The sequence below is a fragment of the Hakea prostrata genome, unplaced genomic scaffold, assembly GCF_041222555.1.
Source record: "Hakea prostrata isolate BN-2017 unplaced genomic scaffold, UWA_Hpros_2 contig_24, whole genome shotgun sequence".
NCBI classification, from domain to species: Eukaryota; Viridiplantae; Streptophyta; class Magnoliopsida; order Proteales; family Proteaceae; genus Hakea; species Hakea prostrata.
The window spans coordinates 155,164-173,785 of record NW_028291143.1 but is presented as its reverse complement, the minus strand read 5'-3'; the positions used below and the strand labels follow the sequence as shown (position 1 = coordinate 173,785).

General features: G+C 38.8%; 3 pseudogenes across 2 annotated transcripts in view; 2 read left to right on the top strand and 1 right to left on the bottom strand.

The window, feature by feature from the left end:
- Window positions 1-5,211: 5,211 nt before the first annotated feature.
- On the top strand, window positions 5,212-11,254 carry LOC148999213 (uncharacterized; annotated as a pseudogene). The gene is made up of 3 exons (XR_016170996.1): window positions 5,212-5,349; window positions 9,338-9,577; window positions 11,041-11,254. The product of XR_016170996.1 is annotated as an uncharacterized LOC148999213 (transcript).
- A 2,736-nt stretch (window positions 11,255-13,990) lies between these two features.
- On the bottom strand, window positions 13,991-16,120 carry LOC148999212 (exopolygalacturonase-like; annotated as a pseudogene).
- A 495-nt stretch (window positions 16,121-16,615) lies between these two features.
- Window positions 16,616-18,622, top strand: part of LOC148999211 (uncharacterized) — a 79,031-nt pseudogene continuing 77,024 nt past the window's right edge. The window contains exons 1-2 of the transcript XR_016170995.1: window positions 16,616-16,682; window positions 17,000-17,248. The product of XR_016170995.1 is annotated as an uncharacterized LOC148999211 (transcript). The remainder of the gene's footprint in view (window positions 16,683-16,999; window positions 17,249-18,622) is intronic.

Here is an 18,622-nt window from a genome sequence, read left to right as displayed (position 1 = left end):
TTTCTCAGGACCATGAGAAGAGCCTTCCTCAAGAGTGGCATCGGCTGAATCCTCTACAGCAACAACTTGAGACTCGGCTAGTGATTTCTCCTCTGGAAGTGTCGGCTCGTCATTTAGATATGCCTCATATTGAGGGTCAGCTGGAAAAGGATCATCTTCTCCCTGAACCCAGTCTGGAAGATCCATACCAACTTTCCCGAAGACCTCTGGGTGGCATACCTCACGAAAAGGAGCAATGTCGAAGTCGGGGATCGTTCCAAGGATCTGCTCCCAAACGTCGTTCGCCCCATGCGATAAGCTCCGAATGTTGTAGAAACCTAGCAATTCGGAGAAAGGTACGCTGTTCAGGTATTTCCGAATGCACTCCTTCTGAAGGTCTTGCTTTATATGCTCAGGCTTGTTAGGGATTGCCAACTTCAGATGATCTTCGAGCTCCCTACTTTTGATTTCAAGGCTGTCACCAAACAACGTGGCAGCTGCCTTTTGCTTCCTGGCCTCGCGCTCGGCAGTAGAGACACGAATTTTCGAAGCTTCAAGAGCTTCCTTGAGGGAGATCACTTCTTCCTCATGCTTTTTCTGCAGCTCCACGGTAGTTGCAGTCAACTGGTCTATTTCAGAATTGGCCTTGGCCAATTTCTCTTCACAAGTTTGCAGCAAGGAGCTGGTGCGACCAACCCGGCTCAATGCTTCCATGTGTTGATAAAAGCTCAACACGGCATTCTGGGAAGACGGAAGATATCGAGAAGAAGTCATAAGAAATTATGAAAACATAAGTAAGCAAGAAGACCGGTACCTTGTAGATTGACTAACAAGGGAGGTGTCATCCAGGGCTTCAAACTCCCGGCGATCGAAGGAGCAAGACCGAGGAAGCTCCACTCTGCAGCTTTCTCGGGATCCCGAGTGACCCCGTCGGTCATCTTCGGGGTCCACTGGGGGATGAAGACCTCCTCACCATCCGTCGAAGCTTTGGATTTTTGTGTTGGAGGGAGCATCAATTGTGTCATGCCTCCTCTTGGTTCGGACGGAGGAAGAGACGTTAGCCCTCTCCATCATTGGTTTCTTCCCTTTACCCGAAGCATCGGCTACGGGCCCGATATTCTTGATACCCCTGTAAGAGGGGTCGGGAGAGGGAAGAGAAGCCTCTTGATCTGCAGTCAAGACCCCGGGCGATCGTTGCTCGGCTGTCACAACGGCCCTAGCGGCCTTCACCCGCGAGGCTTTCGGGGTTCATTCCGGGAGGCACTGCAAAGAAGATGGACAAGAATCGGAATTCAAGACATATCACTTCAATCAAATCAAAGGATGATGGTTAGAAGCTCACAATGAGCCAAGCCCCAAGATCTTGAAGGATGGAGTTATACTCCACTTCATATCCATGTATCTCTTGATACCACGGAATGGATTTGATCTTCCCGATGGCCGCCTCGTCTTCTTTGGATAAGGGAAGGCCCCGGTTACTTTTGGACGAAGAAGTAAACCTCCTCCAGGTGGTCGGGAAGTTAAGATCTGATGGAGGCGCTCGACAGAAAAAGTATCGTTCGCGCCATCTTTTGTGATTAGAAGGGCAAGTTCCTTTGACAAGGATGCTGCCCCTCCAATCAAGTTCAGCCTTATTGCGTTTGGAAAGAAAGACCCATCCGGGAGGATGGGAGATAGAAAGAACATGAAAATGTACAAAAAGAGAAAAGATGGCGTAATGCCAAGCTCAAAACACAAATCCAAGAAGCCGACGATGAGACGCCAGCTATTGGGGAGGAGCATTCCGGGACAAATGTTCCAGTGATTCAAAATTGCGGAGAATAAAGGATTAAAAAAGGAAAGCGAACCCCGCTTTCCGGTGCATCTATGTACGAGAGAAAATTCACCCGAAAGGGATGAATCAACCCTCTCATCAGGGTGGGGAGCCCTAACCTGATAAGAGGAAGGAAGGTCAAAATCTTGGACAGCTGAAAGAAGGATTTCTCCATTATAAATGGAAGGAACAGAGCCAGGCCCACAATTGGACCCGGAAGTTTGAGGCTGCCTAGAAGACTCGACAATCTTGGAAGATCCAGACTTGAGAAGGACAGGAGAAGTTTCGGTTTTTCTTTCAAAACCTTTTTGAGAAACTTCAGCGAACTCCTGCCAGAGGACGGTTATGGTTTTGTTATCACTATCCGACTGTTCGGGAGCAGGAGAAGCAAAAGCATCACTGCTATCACCAACATGGGGTACTAAAGAAGCCCTATCGTCCGCCATTACTCGTTTCAGTAAACTAAAAGACCAGTAAACTTACTGATTTAGTGAGACGGAAGCTTGAGAGCAAGGAGGCGCGAAGCAGACAACAAAGGTTCAAATTCCAGACAGGAAGAATGAAACCTACGAAGACAACGAACCGCTTTTAAAACTCCCGCACGAGTGTTCGGGAATCTGAACGATCGAGATTGATTCAAAATCAACGATCAAGATTGAAAGACGTTTTGAAAGTTTGAACTCACGAATCCGAAATAGGCGTTCGGAAACCGTCGCTTGGATGACGTGAGCCACGACGGATCAATCGCAACGAAGATACGTGGCCTTACACTCACAACGCTTGAGGAAAAGTGACCACCGCATTAAATGTGATATGACATTTAATGAAGCAAGCAGAGATCATCACCTGACGACGAACCCAGTTAAAAACCAAGCCCTCGGGATCGACCGAACGCTTGGTCTGGGGGGCTCGTGATATGGAGAGTTTATGATCGGACCGGGTTCATACCTGGTCCGACCCTCGACCCCGGTCGAGACGGAGAAAACCGAATCGCTCCCGAGCGAACCGGATCCGGAAGATGGCTTGCTGAAGAAGAAAGCTTATTTGGCTGCAAGCGTGCCCTAATCCTACTTATGGATTAGGGTAATCACCCTGATGACAGCAGACTCAAACTGACGGCTGCGGATAATCATCATCAAAGGGATAACTATCGCATAACCTAACGGTTATCTCAGGAGTCCTCTACTAGCCCAAACTAGTAGAAGTCTATCGCTCAACGGATCTCATTGATAAGATCCAACGACTACCCGAAGAAGGCTCGAGTGCATCCAACGAAGGAGATTCGAAGGTACACTCTATATAAACCTCACTACCATACAAGGTGAAGGAGGGATCAATCGATTAAAAAGAATACTATCTGAGACTCAGGTTCAGATACATACTGATAGATCCAAACTATCAGCGTCCCCGCTATCTAGATCACCTTTCCCGTTTCTTCATTCATTAGCTCTGTGCTTCTAGCAGAGCCATTTGTGATTAAGTTCATCAACTGACTTAGCCTTCGGAGGTGGACTCCCGACCCCAGCGGTCGGGCCACATCTGACGCTTTCGTTTTGCAGGACATCACGTGGAGATCCAAGGGCTGAGCAGATTTTGGACGCATCACTCTGATTTCTAAGAAATTGTTCTATCAAATAATCTGTTTCTTCTTTTCATATTTCGTATTTGAATTTATTGGAGAAGCTGAAATTCTGTCTGGAATACTTTTCTATATTTCTCCTGCATTGAGATTTCTCTTCCAAAATCCATGTTCTCGATAAAAACGTTACAACTTAGAGAGTTCATTCCAATATTGTGTACATAGTCCTATATCGAAATATGAATGTGAAAACCTAAAATGTTTCCATAAAAGAGCTTAAGTTAGAATCTGTAAAGGGATTTCTAAATGCTCTGCATTTTAGTTCATTATATAGTTACAATAATATGGTACTTATCAATTATTTAAAAAGACTTAAAAAAAAATTCCCTGCCCCGATGTTTTCCTTTCTTTCCACTATACTGTTGATACATTTTTTCATTGAATTCTATCAATCTTTGGTGAGATTTGGTTGGTTCTTAGCATAAGTTTTGTTGTCTCCGTAGTTAGCTCAAGTGGCATTTTTCAGGTCTTGGTGTGTGTGGAATAAGGTGGGAGGCTTGGGGATTTGTTGATGCAAATCGACATGATAGGATTAGCTTTGAACTTTTTCATGGAATATGAGTTTATTTTTCTGATACGTAGATTTCAATTTGCAACTGAGGTTTGATTCAGGATGAACTCTTAGTATTCTGTATTACCACAGGGTTTCTGGGTCAGACTACAAAGAAGGATGCAACATTCTAACTGGAGGTGGATCAAGGGATTTCAAAAATAAAGTAGAAAAGAGCTGTTAAACATAGGGAGTTAAAATAATTCATTATGTTCCTTTCATAACAGTTGGGCTGGTGGAGGTTTTGCCGTAAAATGTAAAAAGTGCATTTTCTAATTGTACCAAGCTCGGGGAAGTAATGGGTTTTCTTTCAATCCAGTTGGGGAGTGGAAAGTGGAGTAGCAGGGCCGAACAACCTAATTGTTGCTCCCTTTTAAGATAGGCTAAAATGCTAAATAATGACCATGGGTAACACCCACAGTGCATGTTCAAGGAGGGGTATCTCTCCCTTCCATTTTCCTTTCTTCTTTGTTAATTCAAAATTTTTTTGCCTTTCAAGAAAATTTGGATTGTGTGTTAGTTCCCAAAATAGAATCTTGACAGATCTGGATCTGATTGTAAATCAATTTGTTTATGGTTATTCCCTAAAATTCAATTTAAGAAGAAGACAAATTATTTGTGTTGTACCTTACAGCTTCTCGAAAACAATATTTTGATTGTACTATAACCACAGCTATCTGTCAACTTTAATTATTACTGATCAAACTCAGGAGATGATTTAGGAAGTTATCCTTTTTCAAGCTTATATTTAGTAGGTGAAAACCATGCAATGAACAAAACAGGAAGCATTGAAACAAGGGAAGACATTAGTATACAAGCAGTTTAAGGATGAGCAAAAAGAAGGGGTAATTTCACTGAGGATGAAACCTCAACTTACAGGTGTATATTGAACTGAACAATGAGTAATCATGCCTGGGAGGAGTCATACACAATTACAAATTTTCTTTTTGCCCAGGGCATGCAAAAGTGCCATTTTTAAAAGGAATTGTGGAATTTGTTTCAGTTGGAGACTATTTTCTCTTGGCCCAACATGTAACCCCTGCCACTTCCATTGGATAGCAGTGTAGCCTTATTTTTTTATCAAGGGCTTGGCATTCCCCATGGCCCCAAAGTTCAGAAAAAGCACTCCATAAAACCATCAACAGATTATTAAGCAACCCCCACCCTGCAAGCTTTTTCTTTCTGATTTTAGTATACCTTTCGATATGACTGCTGTATTCCTTCCGTCGGGGGTTTGTTATGAATCTGCAGCCATCTGAAGCTGAAGTAGGTTTTGACATTCGAATCCCACCTACTGCTGATGAGAAAATGTTTGAGAAACGGATTGAAGAGGAGTGGGCGCCTTCTTCACGCAACATGACATTTGAGGTATGGAAGCACTTGGAAGATTTTCTAAAAATTTGGGAACATAGCTAGAAATGTGAGAAGGAAGCATCTAATTCAGGGAGAGGGATGGGTATTGATAGTGGTATTCTGTAAGCTAGCCTAGCCCCCTATAAATCTATTGTCTCCTTCCTCCCTTGCTTTTCTAAAATGACCCCCTTAACCCTCAAAGGGGGGAGAGATCGACATAAGGTGCTAGCAGCTTACCCAGCCTTTTCTGTTTAATGTATTAATTCCATTACCATTGAACTGGGACTGGAGAAGTTGCCACTATTTTATGTTCACATAATCAGTTGAAAGGAAGAGAGTAAAGAAAATGACTATAGCCATCACTGTACTAGCTGTACTTGTTGTTAGAAAACAAGCATTAAATAATCAAAACAGCAATTGAACTTGAACAAAGAAAAGAGAGAAAAAGAAGAAGAGAAGAGAGATGAAGAACCCGTAGAAGAGGCCTGTGATTCTTGCTTAAGAGTCTAGAATCATAGAGCCCTTTTATTTATAGCTTCTAATGAATCTAATACAACTTGAGAGACAAGTAATTGTCCTCTAGAAAAAGGAAACAAAAAATTACAACTTTAGTAACTTCCTAGCTCCTAAAGTAGAAAATTCTGAAAATAGAAACTACCACCAAAATAGAAACTATGCTTTCTAAAAACTCCCAAAACTTATGTAGCAAGACTTCTACATTAGAAATAGAAACTATGCAGTTTTTACTGTTCACGTGAATAGTAACACAGTTTTTACTGTTCACGTGAACAGTAACATTAATAGTAAAATAGTACAGAATTGCATATACTTCAACACTCCCCCTCAAGCTGGAGTGTACACAAAGAAAACTTCAGCTTGCACAATAAGAATAAACTTGAAAGGTAGCACCAATCTTGAATCGTGTAGCAATGACAGATGTCAATAAACACTGAGAAAACTTCACCCAGGAGATAATCAACACCAACTTAAAAAAAAACTTTAATTCTTCATGTCAATAGAACCATCCAATAATAAAAACAATCGACGATGTTGAAGATGAACAAAGTCCATAAGTATAACAGGATCAAAGATACTATCCATATAATGCCGGTAGTAGGAGAAATATCCACACTATCTTCAAACTTGCAACTCTAATGTCCATAAGTATAGCAGGATCAAAGACACCATCCACATAATGCCGGTAGTAGCGAGAAATATCCATACTAAATCTTCAAAATTACAACTCCAATGTCCATATAAATGCTTCACAAGAAGGCAAGTAATAGGCAAAGTCTTGGTAGGTAGAAGGCAATATTGATTACTGTGGACCAAGTAGGTAGGTAAAAGACAGTATAGGTTACTGTGGACCAAGTAGGTAAGGTAGTATGTGTTACTATGGACCAAATAGATAAGGTAAAAGACAGTATGGGTTATGCCGGACCAAGTAGGTAAGGTAAAAAACAGTATGGGTTACTGCGGACCAAGTAGGTAAGGTAGTATGGGTTACTACGGACTAAGTAGTTAGGAGGACAATATAAGTAAAGACATGTAATGATATCGTTGTAGAATGCCATAAGTTGATGACAAAGATCTTCACAAATAATATCCATCAGCACATCTTGAGTAGATATAGAATAAGGTACCATTCTCCCCTTCACGTGTAGCATTACACGTGGACAATTAATGATGACCAGTAACAAGCATCTTAAAGTATGAACAGAAAAGAAACCCAAGAAGGAAAAGTAGTAGCCACAGAGCAGTGTATTATTCACTAATAAAGTTGATCAAGCAGCAGAAAATCGTCTCACAGGACAAAGTCTTGTGCACAAGGGGGGAAAAAATATGGACCACCGCTAACCCTTAGGCAGGAGCAAATTAGATCAGGAAAAAAAATATATTGAACCAGCTTGGAATCTCAAAATTGCAGTAGTCGTTGCAGCAATCCACTCGGAAGAAGCGCATAATAGTTACTGCAATAGCAGATAATATCAGATCTCGTACCATAGCAGCAAACTTCTGCTAGATTTGAAACTCTAACAGATCTCGATATGAAGGAAAAATAGTCCTCTAGGTCTTTGTAGAAGTATTAGATAAAAAGAAGGCTAAACTTGATTCTGAAATAAACAACGGAAGAAGTAGTAAAGCAAGAAGATAGTAGCAGAATTTTTTAGAAGAGAGAAATTCAATGAAACAGGGGTACTAGTATATGACTTGCAACGAAACTTATAGCACAAACAATGGAAGACAATACTTAGGTCTTGCAATCCGAATTATGGGCATATCTTTGCAAGAATCAAGAGGAATCCCAAGACATCAGTATAGTGCAGATTGAACTTCAGGTTTGCACAAAAAAATAGGGTAGTAGCAGCCTCAGTTGAATCAAATAGGTAGACATATCCCCAGAAACCTTAGGGCCTTTTTGTATATCGCCGACACACTGTGAAAAATCGAGGTGTCGCTGGGGGGCGACACGACACCCCCCAGCGATACGATTTTTTCTAAAAGTCGACGATTTCTCGTCGAAATATCGCGATATATCGGCAAAAAGTCGATATATCACGATAAATTCTCAAAATATCAAATAAAATTAAAATTCAAAATTTGAAAATCTCGCATTAAATACTCTCTCTCTCATTTAAAAATACTAAAATATCTTATCGACCTGCAATCTTCCGATTTCTTTCCTTTCTCTTTCTCAGCAGAAACGGAAACATGGCTGATGGCTCTCTGCAGAAACGGAAACATGGCGGACTCAATTTATTTCCTTTCTCTTCTATTTATTTCCTTTCTCTTTCTCTGCAGAAATGGAAACCATTGGAGCCAGCGAATCTCTTCTATTTCTTTCCTTTCTCTTTATCTGCAGAAACGGAAATCATGGCCAGCTTACTCCAGCGATCTCTTCTATTTCTTTCCTTTCTCTTTTTTGTGATCTGCAGCGGAAACCATGGCATCTCACGACTCTCTCCCGCTCTCTGATCTCTCTCGGTCTCTCCCACACCTGCAGATCTCATCGATTTTTTTCTCAAAAAAATCGACCGAAATGTCGCCGATAATCGCTGTGTCGCCTGTGTCGCCAGGCACCGACACGGCGACACCCGGCGACATTTCGATCCTTGGTATTAATACATAGATACTTGGTGCTTCAAAAGTTAAAGAAGAAGAACAGCCATGCACAATTACTGCAACGAAGGTTGGGGCTACCCTAGATAAGAAAAAGGGAAAAAAAAAAAAGAAGAAAAAAAATTGGGCAGCCAAGAGAGAGAAAACGGTCCCTAAGTTGATTAAACTTGCTCTGATGCCATGTTAGAAAATAAGCATTAAATAATCAAAACAACAGCTGAACTTGAACAAAGAAAAGAGAAAAAAAGAAGAAGAGAAGAGAGATGAAGAACCTGTAGAAGAGGCCTGTGATTCTTGCTTAAGAGTCTAGAATCATAGAGCCCTTTTATTTATAGCTTCTAATGAATCTAATACAACTTGAGAGACAAGTAATTGTCCTCTAGAAAAAGGAAACAAAAAATTACAACTTTAGTAACTTCCTAGCTCCTAAAATAGAAAATTCTGAAAATAGAAACTATGCAGTTTTTACTGTTCACGTGAATACTAACACAGTTTTTACTGTTCACGTGAACAGTAACATGAACAGTAAAATAGTCCAAACTTGCATATACTTCAACACTTGTCTTTTCTTCAGATTGACTACTTTAATCAGTACTACCATATTTCTTGACTCCCATGTAATATATCTGTCTCCTCCACAAAATAAGGGAGCAAAGGTGCTTTATCATATTGGGAAGTCATGGGAGTCCTGGCATATTCCATCTCTGAGACCAAATTCCTTTTCCCTGTCTTTATTCTTATCCTTCCTCTCTGTGTTCTTGAATGTTTTGTCATACTTACCAAATATATTTTTGAAGGCAGAAGCATCAAAACTTTTAGGTTTGCTTTTTTTGGGATTTTAATTTTCCAATTCTAAATTTCTAACTGTTTATGCTTGGGACAGTTTAAAGGCAAGGTTTCCACTCTAGATAAGTTTGGAAAGCCAGTCTTCACTGCTACAGATGACTCCAATCCATGGTGGGCACTTTTAGAAGGGGTAGTAAAGAAAGCTAATGGCAAACTTAGCAAACCAGAAGTTTTTCCTGCCTCAACAGATTCTCGATACTTCAGGGAACGAGGATTGCCTGCAATTGGTTTCTCTCCCATGGCAAACACTCCTATTCTGCTCCACGACCATAATGAGGTGAAATGTTTTTACAAAATTTTCCTCTATGTAAAGTCACTTTTTCGGCTTTTCAATGTACCCATATATTTTCCCATCTATGCTTCTCTTTTTTTCTTTCTTTTTTTCTTTCTTTTTTCTTCATCTCTTTCTTCTTCTTCTTCTTTTCTTTTCTTTTCCATTTTTTTTTCATATTCACATTCTATTTGCAAATTTCTGTAGATATAACTGCAGAGGAAATTCTATTGAACATAGAAATGGTCTACTGCGGAGGAAATCCCTCTTTTTTTGACATGGGTTTTGTTTGTATTTATTTAAGTTGCTTGTTTCTATTTTAGAACTTTCTTCGCCAACCTAATAGTTTCCTTTTCTTTAGTTTCTTGCTTCTAATCTGGGTCTCAGCCTAATAACTAACGTGCTATTTTTGGGTTCAATACTTGAGCTTATATATTATAACCTGCCCATAAAGGCAACCCGCTCTTATCACCTCCCCCTGTGATCTATCATCCCCCTTACTAGACTCCCTGGTGCTGATATTCCCTTGACTGCTGCAGCGCTTTGAGACTTCAACTTACTTTTCCAATCAACTAGTGCTTTGGAAGGTGATCAAACCCGGGATTGCTGCTGCTGATCACCTCCAGAGAAGAATTGAGACCCCCCCGCAAATCGATCGAGTTACGCCTACTTTGCCGTAACTCCTAGTGATCATCCTTTCTCCCGAAACTCTAGCCTTATCTCGGAAGGGTTTTGGAGGACTGAACCAGACTAAAAAGAGGCCCGCATGATCCCGGATGTAGGCCTTCCCGTTGGCTGAATGGTTCTATTGCATTGACCTTCTAATTTTGAGGCCAACATCCTTTTCTTTTTCCCATCTTAGACCACCACTTCGCGTATTGAAACTTCACCAAATTTGGAGCCCAAGACCAATTTGACACCGCATCTTGCCGGTTGCATGACCTAGAATTTGCTTCCTTCTAATTTGGTGTTAGCCATCTTATTTTTACGAGCTTCTATTATTGATGATCTGCTGCTACATCTATCAATCCTACTGTGTGGTGGTTATTAGCTGAGCCTCCTCCACTTTACAAATGCATCTCAGATAATGGTGACTCAGGAATCAGCCTGCCCCCATGCCAGGAGGCCATTAGGCTGGAATATTCTATGGCTAGATCGGATGTGGAATTGGACTGGGTTAGATATAACCTTAAAGATCTTTTCCTTGAGCATGTTTCAGTGCTAGTCTTAAAGTCGAATTGCAATCTTCTTTCACTTGCATGTTTACATTGCAGCCATTATTTACATTTTCTTATACACTTTTGGACTCCTTAACTGATACAATTATCTTTCCTCTTGCTATTTATCTGCTTTCTTGCCGGGTTACTGATCTTTTCATTTTCGTTTATTATATTTATTTGTTTGACCCAGTAAACTATTTTTTGGTATCCAATTAATATTGTTCTTAACTACTTTATATGATTTTGCAGTTTCTAAATCAAGTGGAATACCTGAAAGGAATTGAAATATATGAGTCAATCATCGAAGCATACACATCCTACACTGAGAACACAAAGAATGCTGCTTCCAGAGACGAGTTGTGAAAATAGTAAACATGGCCAATATCCTATAGCAATCACAGATGCTTCAGCTTCATTGTGGTGTGTAGGGAAGAGGGATTTTCCTCACTTGGTAATCACAACACAGAGAGATGCATAAATGGAGGTCACAATCTCCGATGCCCAGTGTACTTGATTAAATGTAACGTGTATTCCCGTTGCTGAACATTGTTCTAATCCAGATTTTATCATCACCTGAGGGTCAATTCTGATGGCCAATGAGGCAATGTGTTGATTTATTTCTTGATGAATGATGACACACGTGAGGTGAATCAGGGTAAAATCTGTGTCTCCTTCTTCCTTGTTTTCTATTCGATTGTGTGTGATTGATCGCTCTAATATTAACAGTTTTGCATTCGATTCGCAGGTTCCTAACAGATAAAAACAGTTCCGGCTTTATTAGTTCGTCATTGTCTTATCAGTTCAAAATAACTAGACAATGAGCCCAGTCATCTTTTGTTCAAAATAAGATAAAAGTAATTTTCATCTGGACATTTGGTACAATTTCTCTCTCTCGCATAGGTAATTTGGACCTCTTGATTAGGATACAAGGAAAGAAAATAAGATAAAAAGTAATTTTCATCTGGACATTTTGAAGTTTGTTCCAGTCACATTTTGTTCAAAATAGATTTCTTCTGCATTTGGTTCCCCTATGGTTTTCAGAAATGAGCAACTATATACAACTTTACAAAAACCGTTGATTTTACAATTTTCTGTGACCAAAATACCCTTGTATTATTTCGAGTTTTTTTCGTTTATTTAACCCAATCATCAAACTAATTCCCTACAAATAAATGGTAGGGTTTGAAAACAATGGTGAAAAACAAACCGTTCCTCTACAACTTCTCAAACCAAAGAGGAAGACCAACTGTTTGCTTAAATCCACTGTTCACTTAAATCCATCATTTAGCTCTTCAAATAAATAAGAAGGAAAAAAACTCACCAAACCTGCGACTTGCGAAAGAAGAACTTGTTCTCTGCAGTCAACGTTCTATTCAATGTCAAGGCCCAAAGTTCAAAAATGTCTCTTCCCTTGCTGTTAAATTTAATTTTATTTCTCATGGATTTTGACAACCAAAAGAGCTCGAGCATGTACAACACAAAAACAAAATGAATTAAAATTTTATCAAAACATATCAAGTTAGGTAAATAGTAATCCTTCAATGTTGCAACCTTTGATAAAAATCTGGTCTTAGAATTGTTATGCTTTGACTTGAATTCTTATACCCGATTTGGAAGATGAACCCGCACCGACATATTTTAGTGGGCGACCTGAATGACCCATTTGCGGAGATCTGTGGTGGAAGAGGTGGGCTTGGGCCCAACCCATTTACCTGATTAGAGTCTATAGATATGTATCTTATGTTCGCCTACCACATTACTGAGAGATTTGAGATTTTCAATTAGAGTTCTTGTAACGCCGTTCTTAGCGATTGGTTGTAAGATCTCATTTTGTCTTTCATTTACAAGGTGGAAAATCTCTTATTCTTCGCCCGTGGACGTAGTATACCACATCGGTGTGTGAACCATGTTAAATCCCTATATGTTTTCATTTTTGTTTCTTTTCCGATTGGCTATTTTGCGGTGTTTGTTCTGACAATAATCTCCATAATGACTTAGGCCTCTACCGTCGCCCATAACAGATTCTCTTTCATGGTGATCAGAGCTCTTGCTGCTGAAATTTAGAACTCAACAAAGGATTCAAGAAGAGGATCAAAACCTCTGATCAAGTTGAAAACCAATACTTTAATACCAAAAAATGAAGAGCTAAATCAATGGAGTCGAAGTAGATTCTTGGCCTTCCGCCTTAATTTGCAGAGGTTTGAAGCTTCAAACTTCACTTGCATTTTTGTGAGAGAATTTTTTGATAAGTTCTTATTTTTTGTTCTTTTTGTAGATTTGTTTGGTAGGTCGAATAAAAGTAAGAACCCTTACCAAAAAATAAGGATAAAGATAAAATAAAAGAAATCAGAACGAAAGAAAGATGTGATTTTGTTTAGTTTGGTAAGTTTTTTTTTTCCTCTGGATTTATATTGGTAGGTTAAAAAAAAAAATGTTTCATACATGTGGGTTCCCTTAGTGGACCACAAACTAATGTTGGGACCCCTTAGCGTAATACATTACGTGTGGGCCCCAACTAGACAAACATTGTTAGCCGCCGTTAAGTATATTCAAATTTCAAACGGAGAAGGACCAAAATGCCCTCATATTATTTAATACATTGTGTTATTAAATATATTAACCATATAATTAACACTTAATGACCAATTATCTCTTTTTAAAACCATATATTAATTTTCTCCCAAAAAAAAAAACCATATATTAACACAATGTATTAAATAACCTAAGGGGCATTTTGGTCCCGTCACGTTTGAAATTTGAATATACTTAATAACGACAAATATTGTTAGTCTGACTGGGACCCACACATAATATATTACATTAAGGGGACCCAACATTAGTAAAGAAATAAACGAAATCCAAAAGGACACAAAGGTATTTTCATCATAAAATTTATTGAATTAACTGTTAATCAACTGAGTGTTCTTAGTTGGTTATACATAGGGAAATTGGGGGATGGAGATATTACATATGCCGCCAGGAGGGTTGATCCCACGACCTCTCACTTTCGAGAGAAGTCAGGTTCCTTGCCATCCTACTAACCGTCCATTGGCTAAGGGGGGCATAGATTAAAATTATGGTAAAAAGAATCCTTGAATCGGTATATTCCACCTGGCAAGATGTTAGATTTCATTGGGCCCCCCGGGGGAGATATTCACCCTCTGGAGAGGAGCCGAACCCTATGTTTACGGTGGTGGATTTACAGCTGGAGGAATCGGGTTCCAATATATTTGGCATTGACATGCTGACACGATGACGTAGTTGCGGTTCCTCCTGTTGCAGGTTCCAAGTGAATATCTTCAAGATTCACATTCTTACATGGCACCCCTTGGCTACACTCCAATGTCACTGCCACTGGAGAAGCTGAAGTTCCTGTAATGTGCCTGAAGGACACGTCACTCAACGCAACTTTTGATGGTGCCTGCAATATTAATCCATTTGTCATGTTCCAAAGTGTTTGTTAAAACGCCTCAACGAAGCAAAAAAGTTGCAGCAATGAACGAATTTGGTGGTTTCTAGCTATTAACCTTTTCATCACATTTGGCGTAAGGACAATATGTCTGGTCGATGATGATTGGATTAGTAACACTTTTCATTTCAATGTGTTCAAAGGTCATGTTAGAAGCCGCACCTGGCGTCGGTGAGTTTTGCCATGTCTTGATCCTAATTCCATTCGTTGTTCCACTTAATTTACAATTTTCAACAGTAAGCCCTCTCACATCACCTTCCTTCGGGTATTTCCCCAAGCTTCCAACACTACAAGAAGCAATCATATCAACAAAATTCGTGAATGAATTTGAGGTTTTGTAGCACGATTTAAGATCAAGATCAATTCATGCACCAACCTGATGCCGTGACCAGGTCCGCAGGTGATACCATTGATGTGGACATTGGAATTGGCTTGTCCGATGGAGATGCAATCATCGCCAGTACCAATTACAGAATTAGAGATGCTAACACCACTGCTACGTTCTATGTGGATTCCATCTGTGTTAGGGCTGTCTCCTGGTGCAGTGATTGTGATATCGCTCCCTTGGAAGTCTGTGCAGCTGAGCAAAGCAATGTGGAAGAACTTGCTATTTAAAGACTTTATCCCCTTCACTACTGTTTTGGTCATGCTAACAAACTTCACACTCTGCAACAAAATAAGTTACCTTTGTTAATGAAACCCAAACGATAGATTACACAAAACCAGCAAGTAAAATAGTTGAATCCATATCCACTTACTGTTGGAAGAACTTTACAATTGGTGAGACTTTTAGGGCATTTATTGGCAGGCCATGATACAGCGCCTTGGCCATCAAAAGTCCCACCTCCGGTCAACGTCAATCCGGTCACCCATCCAAACTCGACCCAATCATCCGAATCATACTTGCCCAAATCCGTGATTGCCTTCAAGTCACCCTATACAGATAATCGAAAACCTCATGTTAGGGGACAATCCAATCTATTTTGAGAAGAAAGAAATGGTTTTTTTTTTCTATAGAAATACACCTGCATCTGGACAGTAAGGGAACCAGTGTTTTTGCAAGGCCCCTTGAATTTAAGGGGACCAACTAAGAAGCTTCCTTTTGGTATGGAAAGTATCTGTTGAAACCCGAAGATTGACATGTTTCTTTCCAAGCCGCCATGAAAGCCTGCAAAATTTAGGGTTCATAATCTCTTTCTACAAACCATAAAAGATAATAATAATAATAATAATAATAATAATAATAATAATAATAATAATAATAATAATAATAATAATAATAATAATAATAATAATAATAATAATAATAATAATAATAATAATAATAATAATAATAATAATAATAATAATAATAATAATAATAATAATAATAATAATAATAATAATAAATAATAATAATATAATAATAATAATAATAATAATATAATAATAATAATAATAATAATAATAATAATAATAATAATATAATAATAATATAATAATAATAATAATATAATAATAATAATATAATAATAATAATAATAATAATAATATAATAATAATAATATAATAATAATAATAATAATAAAAAAAAAAAAATAATAATAATAATAATAATAATAATAATAATAATAATAATAATAATAATAATAATAATAATAATAATAATAATAATAATAATAATAATAATAATAATAATAATAATAATAATAATAATGAGAATTAAGAATTGAGGATTGATTACTTTGGTATCGTCGCTTCGTCCATCTCCTTTAGCGCCATAACGATAACGTCGAAAGTGCCGCCAGAGCCTCCTGGTGCAGTTCTTGCCTTTTTTAGGGGTCGTTGCAAATGCTTTTTCTCCAAGGATTCTTTCTCCATTAACAATCCAGGTAAAAGAAGTTAAGAAAAGCCATAAGAGAATAGCACCTTGCATAATTCTTCCCTTTTTTATTTGGCTTTTTCTTTTTCTTTTTTCTGGATGGAATTTAATTTGTTTTTAGGATGATCTTTCCCATTTTCCTCTCAATAGGAGATTCGAATTTATATGAAATTCAACATTGTGATACTTGGGTTGGATACCAACGGCCATAACTAACTTCTTCCAAGAATATCTACTTTTTTCTGTAGCCACAATCGTCAGCTAAAATATCCACTAGAAATCAGGAATGAACTACCTATTATCCCTCTCTTCCTCCCTTCCTTCTACTTTTGTGGATGTAAGCACTCTACCTTGGTGACATCTTCACAAAGCGAATCAAATGCATAAATTTTTATTTTTAATATTAAAAAGAATCCTTAAATCGCTAAATCAAACAATATATATTTCCTACATGATTATTGCATGCATCTTTTATGTTAACAACCTTCTAATGCATGGTTTTTTCTCCAATTAGTCGACTGGAAACTTTTGGTTCTGTTCCATGCGATTTCTTTTGCATTGGTTTGATCTCTCGAAATCTCTTAGAGCAATGGTTTCAAACTGGAGGGTTCACCTCTTTAAAGACGGAGCTGGAAGAACAACTTCACTACTCTCAGTGCTCTCTCTCCTGAAAGAAAAAAAAATGGAGAGAATTTCCATTATGCTCTTCTTCTTATTCATATAGACAGTTGTTGTTTCGTTACCAGATGATTCAACGGAGATAATCTCCAGGTTCCAACAATACCTTGCCCTGAATACTATGCTGCTGCAGATTTCATTCACTCTCAAGCCAAATCCATCGGCCTTGAATCGCAAACCCTTGATTTGAAACTCTGCAGGGATTGCATCACCCAATGAAAATTATCGTGTTTTCTTTGAGGAGAGATGTCCATGGTGGTTAGTGATCAAAGCCACTGGGGTCAAAACTTTACAACGACGGTGCCATGGAGAACTTATTGAAGAGCATAGAGATTGTGAGGAGGTTCCGAGCTGCCCAACTGGACATGGTGAAGGCAGGTTTGAAGGAAGAAGGCGATGCCATTTCAGTGAACATAGACTTCTTGAAGGCTGGGGCACCATCTCCAACTGTAAGCTAAAGTCTCAAAAAGTAAAGAATTCTTAAAGGTTGAATGAATATATTGATTCCAGACCTAAAACTCATTAGAAGTTTCAAACATAAACTAATAATTCAAATTTGAGCAAAACAGGGGAGCATAGGATGTCAAATTACCCAAAAAACAACAAAAGAGAAGAATAAGGGGACGAGAAAACTGTATATAACCAATTTTACAGCCCTGCTCAAACCAATCATACCAATGAAACAGTCAGTTGGCTATTCTAAATGTTATCCCTCAAGCCTAAGCCATGCATAATTTTTCTAACTGAAGCGTAATAGTCAACTTGAAGGTGTTGTAATCCTCTTCAAATTTCTTCACTTGTTTCTGGATATCATTTGACAGAACAGAATTGTAGAAACAGAACTACTAAACACATGGTTGTACTGAGACAAGACTGGAATTCATTTAGTTCAAGTAATCAAACAGTTAGATTAGTTTTCATATTCTGAGTAACCAAACAGTTTTACTAGACCAGCTTGTAGAAGTTCAATCAGGCAGTGTCAGTTTGTAGTCAACAAGGAGAAGAAATACTGCTCCATATTTGGTTCAGCTCCAATGGATGGATTACAAGATCTGGGATTGTTCGGTTGGAGCATAAGCAGCAAGCCTATAACTGGTGATTTGAGAGTGATTGAGTGAACTAAACTTAGTTTTACAGTCTCAGCATCAGCTGCAACTCAGGAACTGTAACAGCAGGATTTTGAACAAGAGAAGAAGGTTAGGAATAGGTGAATTTAGCTCACAACAGCAAGGTTCCTTCAGCCTTTGGGTTTAGTAGTCAATAGCATAGTGCTTAAGCCCTAGGTGTTTCCCCCCCCCCCTCGGGGTGGGGGGCCCCTTTCCCCCCCGTCCAGGCTCTCACCGCCCTCTTGCTCCCCCTTCTCTTCTCAACGCTCTCCGTTCTGGCAATAGACAAGAAAATAATGACGCCTAATCAAAACTTTTTTTAAACAAACTTAAAAACTAAGGACTCAATTAAAAAATAAAAGTAGATCTACTGTGTTCCTCTAGTGTTATCAGAGATGGGATGTGATTGTAAGCCATCGTTACACCTTATTAGTGATAGTGGCCTAAGTTGGGACTGGGCCGTTCTGGCTTTGGGCGGGCTGATCCATAGTGTCGTTTTTTTTTCTTTAATTTATACTAGCATATTGTTTACCCCCCCCCCCCGGCCCCCACACCCGAGCCAAATGAACCTAAATTGATCCCGAAATATGGGGAAACATAGAAACACCTAAGGGAAATATCTTAGTATGGGAATTTTCGTATTTAACTTGTGAACTAATATTCAAGGTCCATTATGTTGGCTGATTAAAAGTTATCAACCCTTGGTTGTCTTCTAAT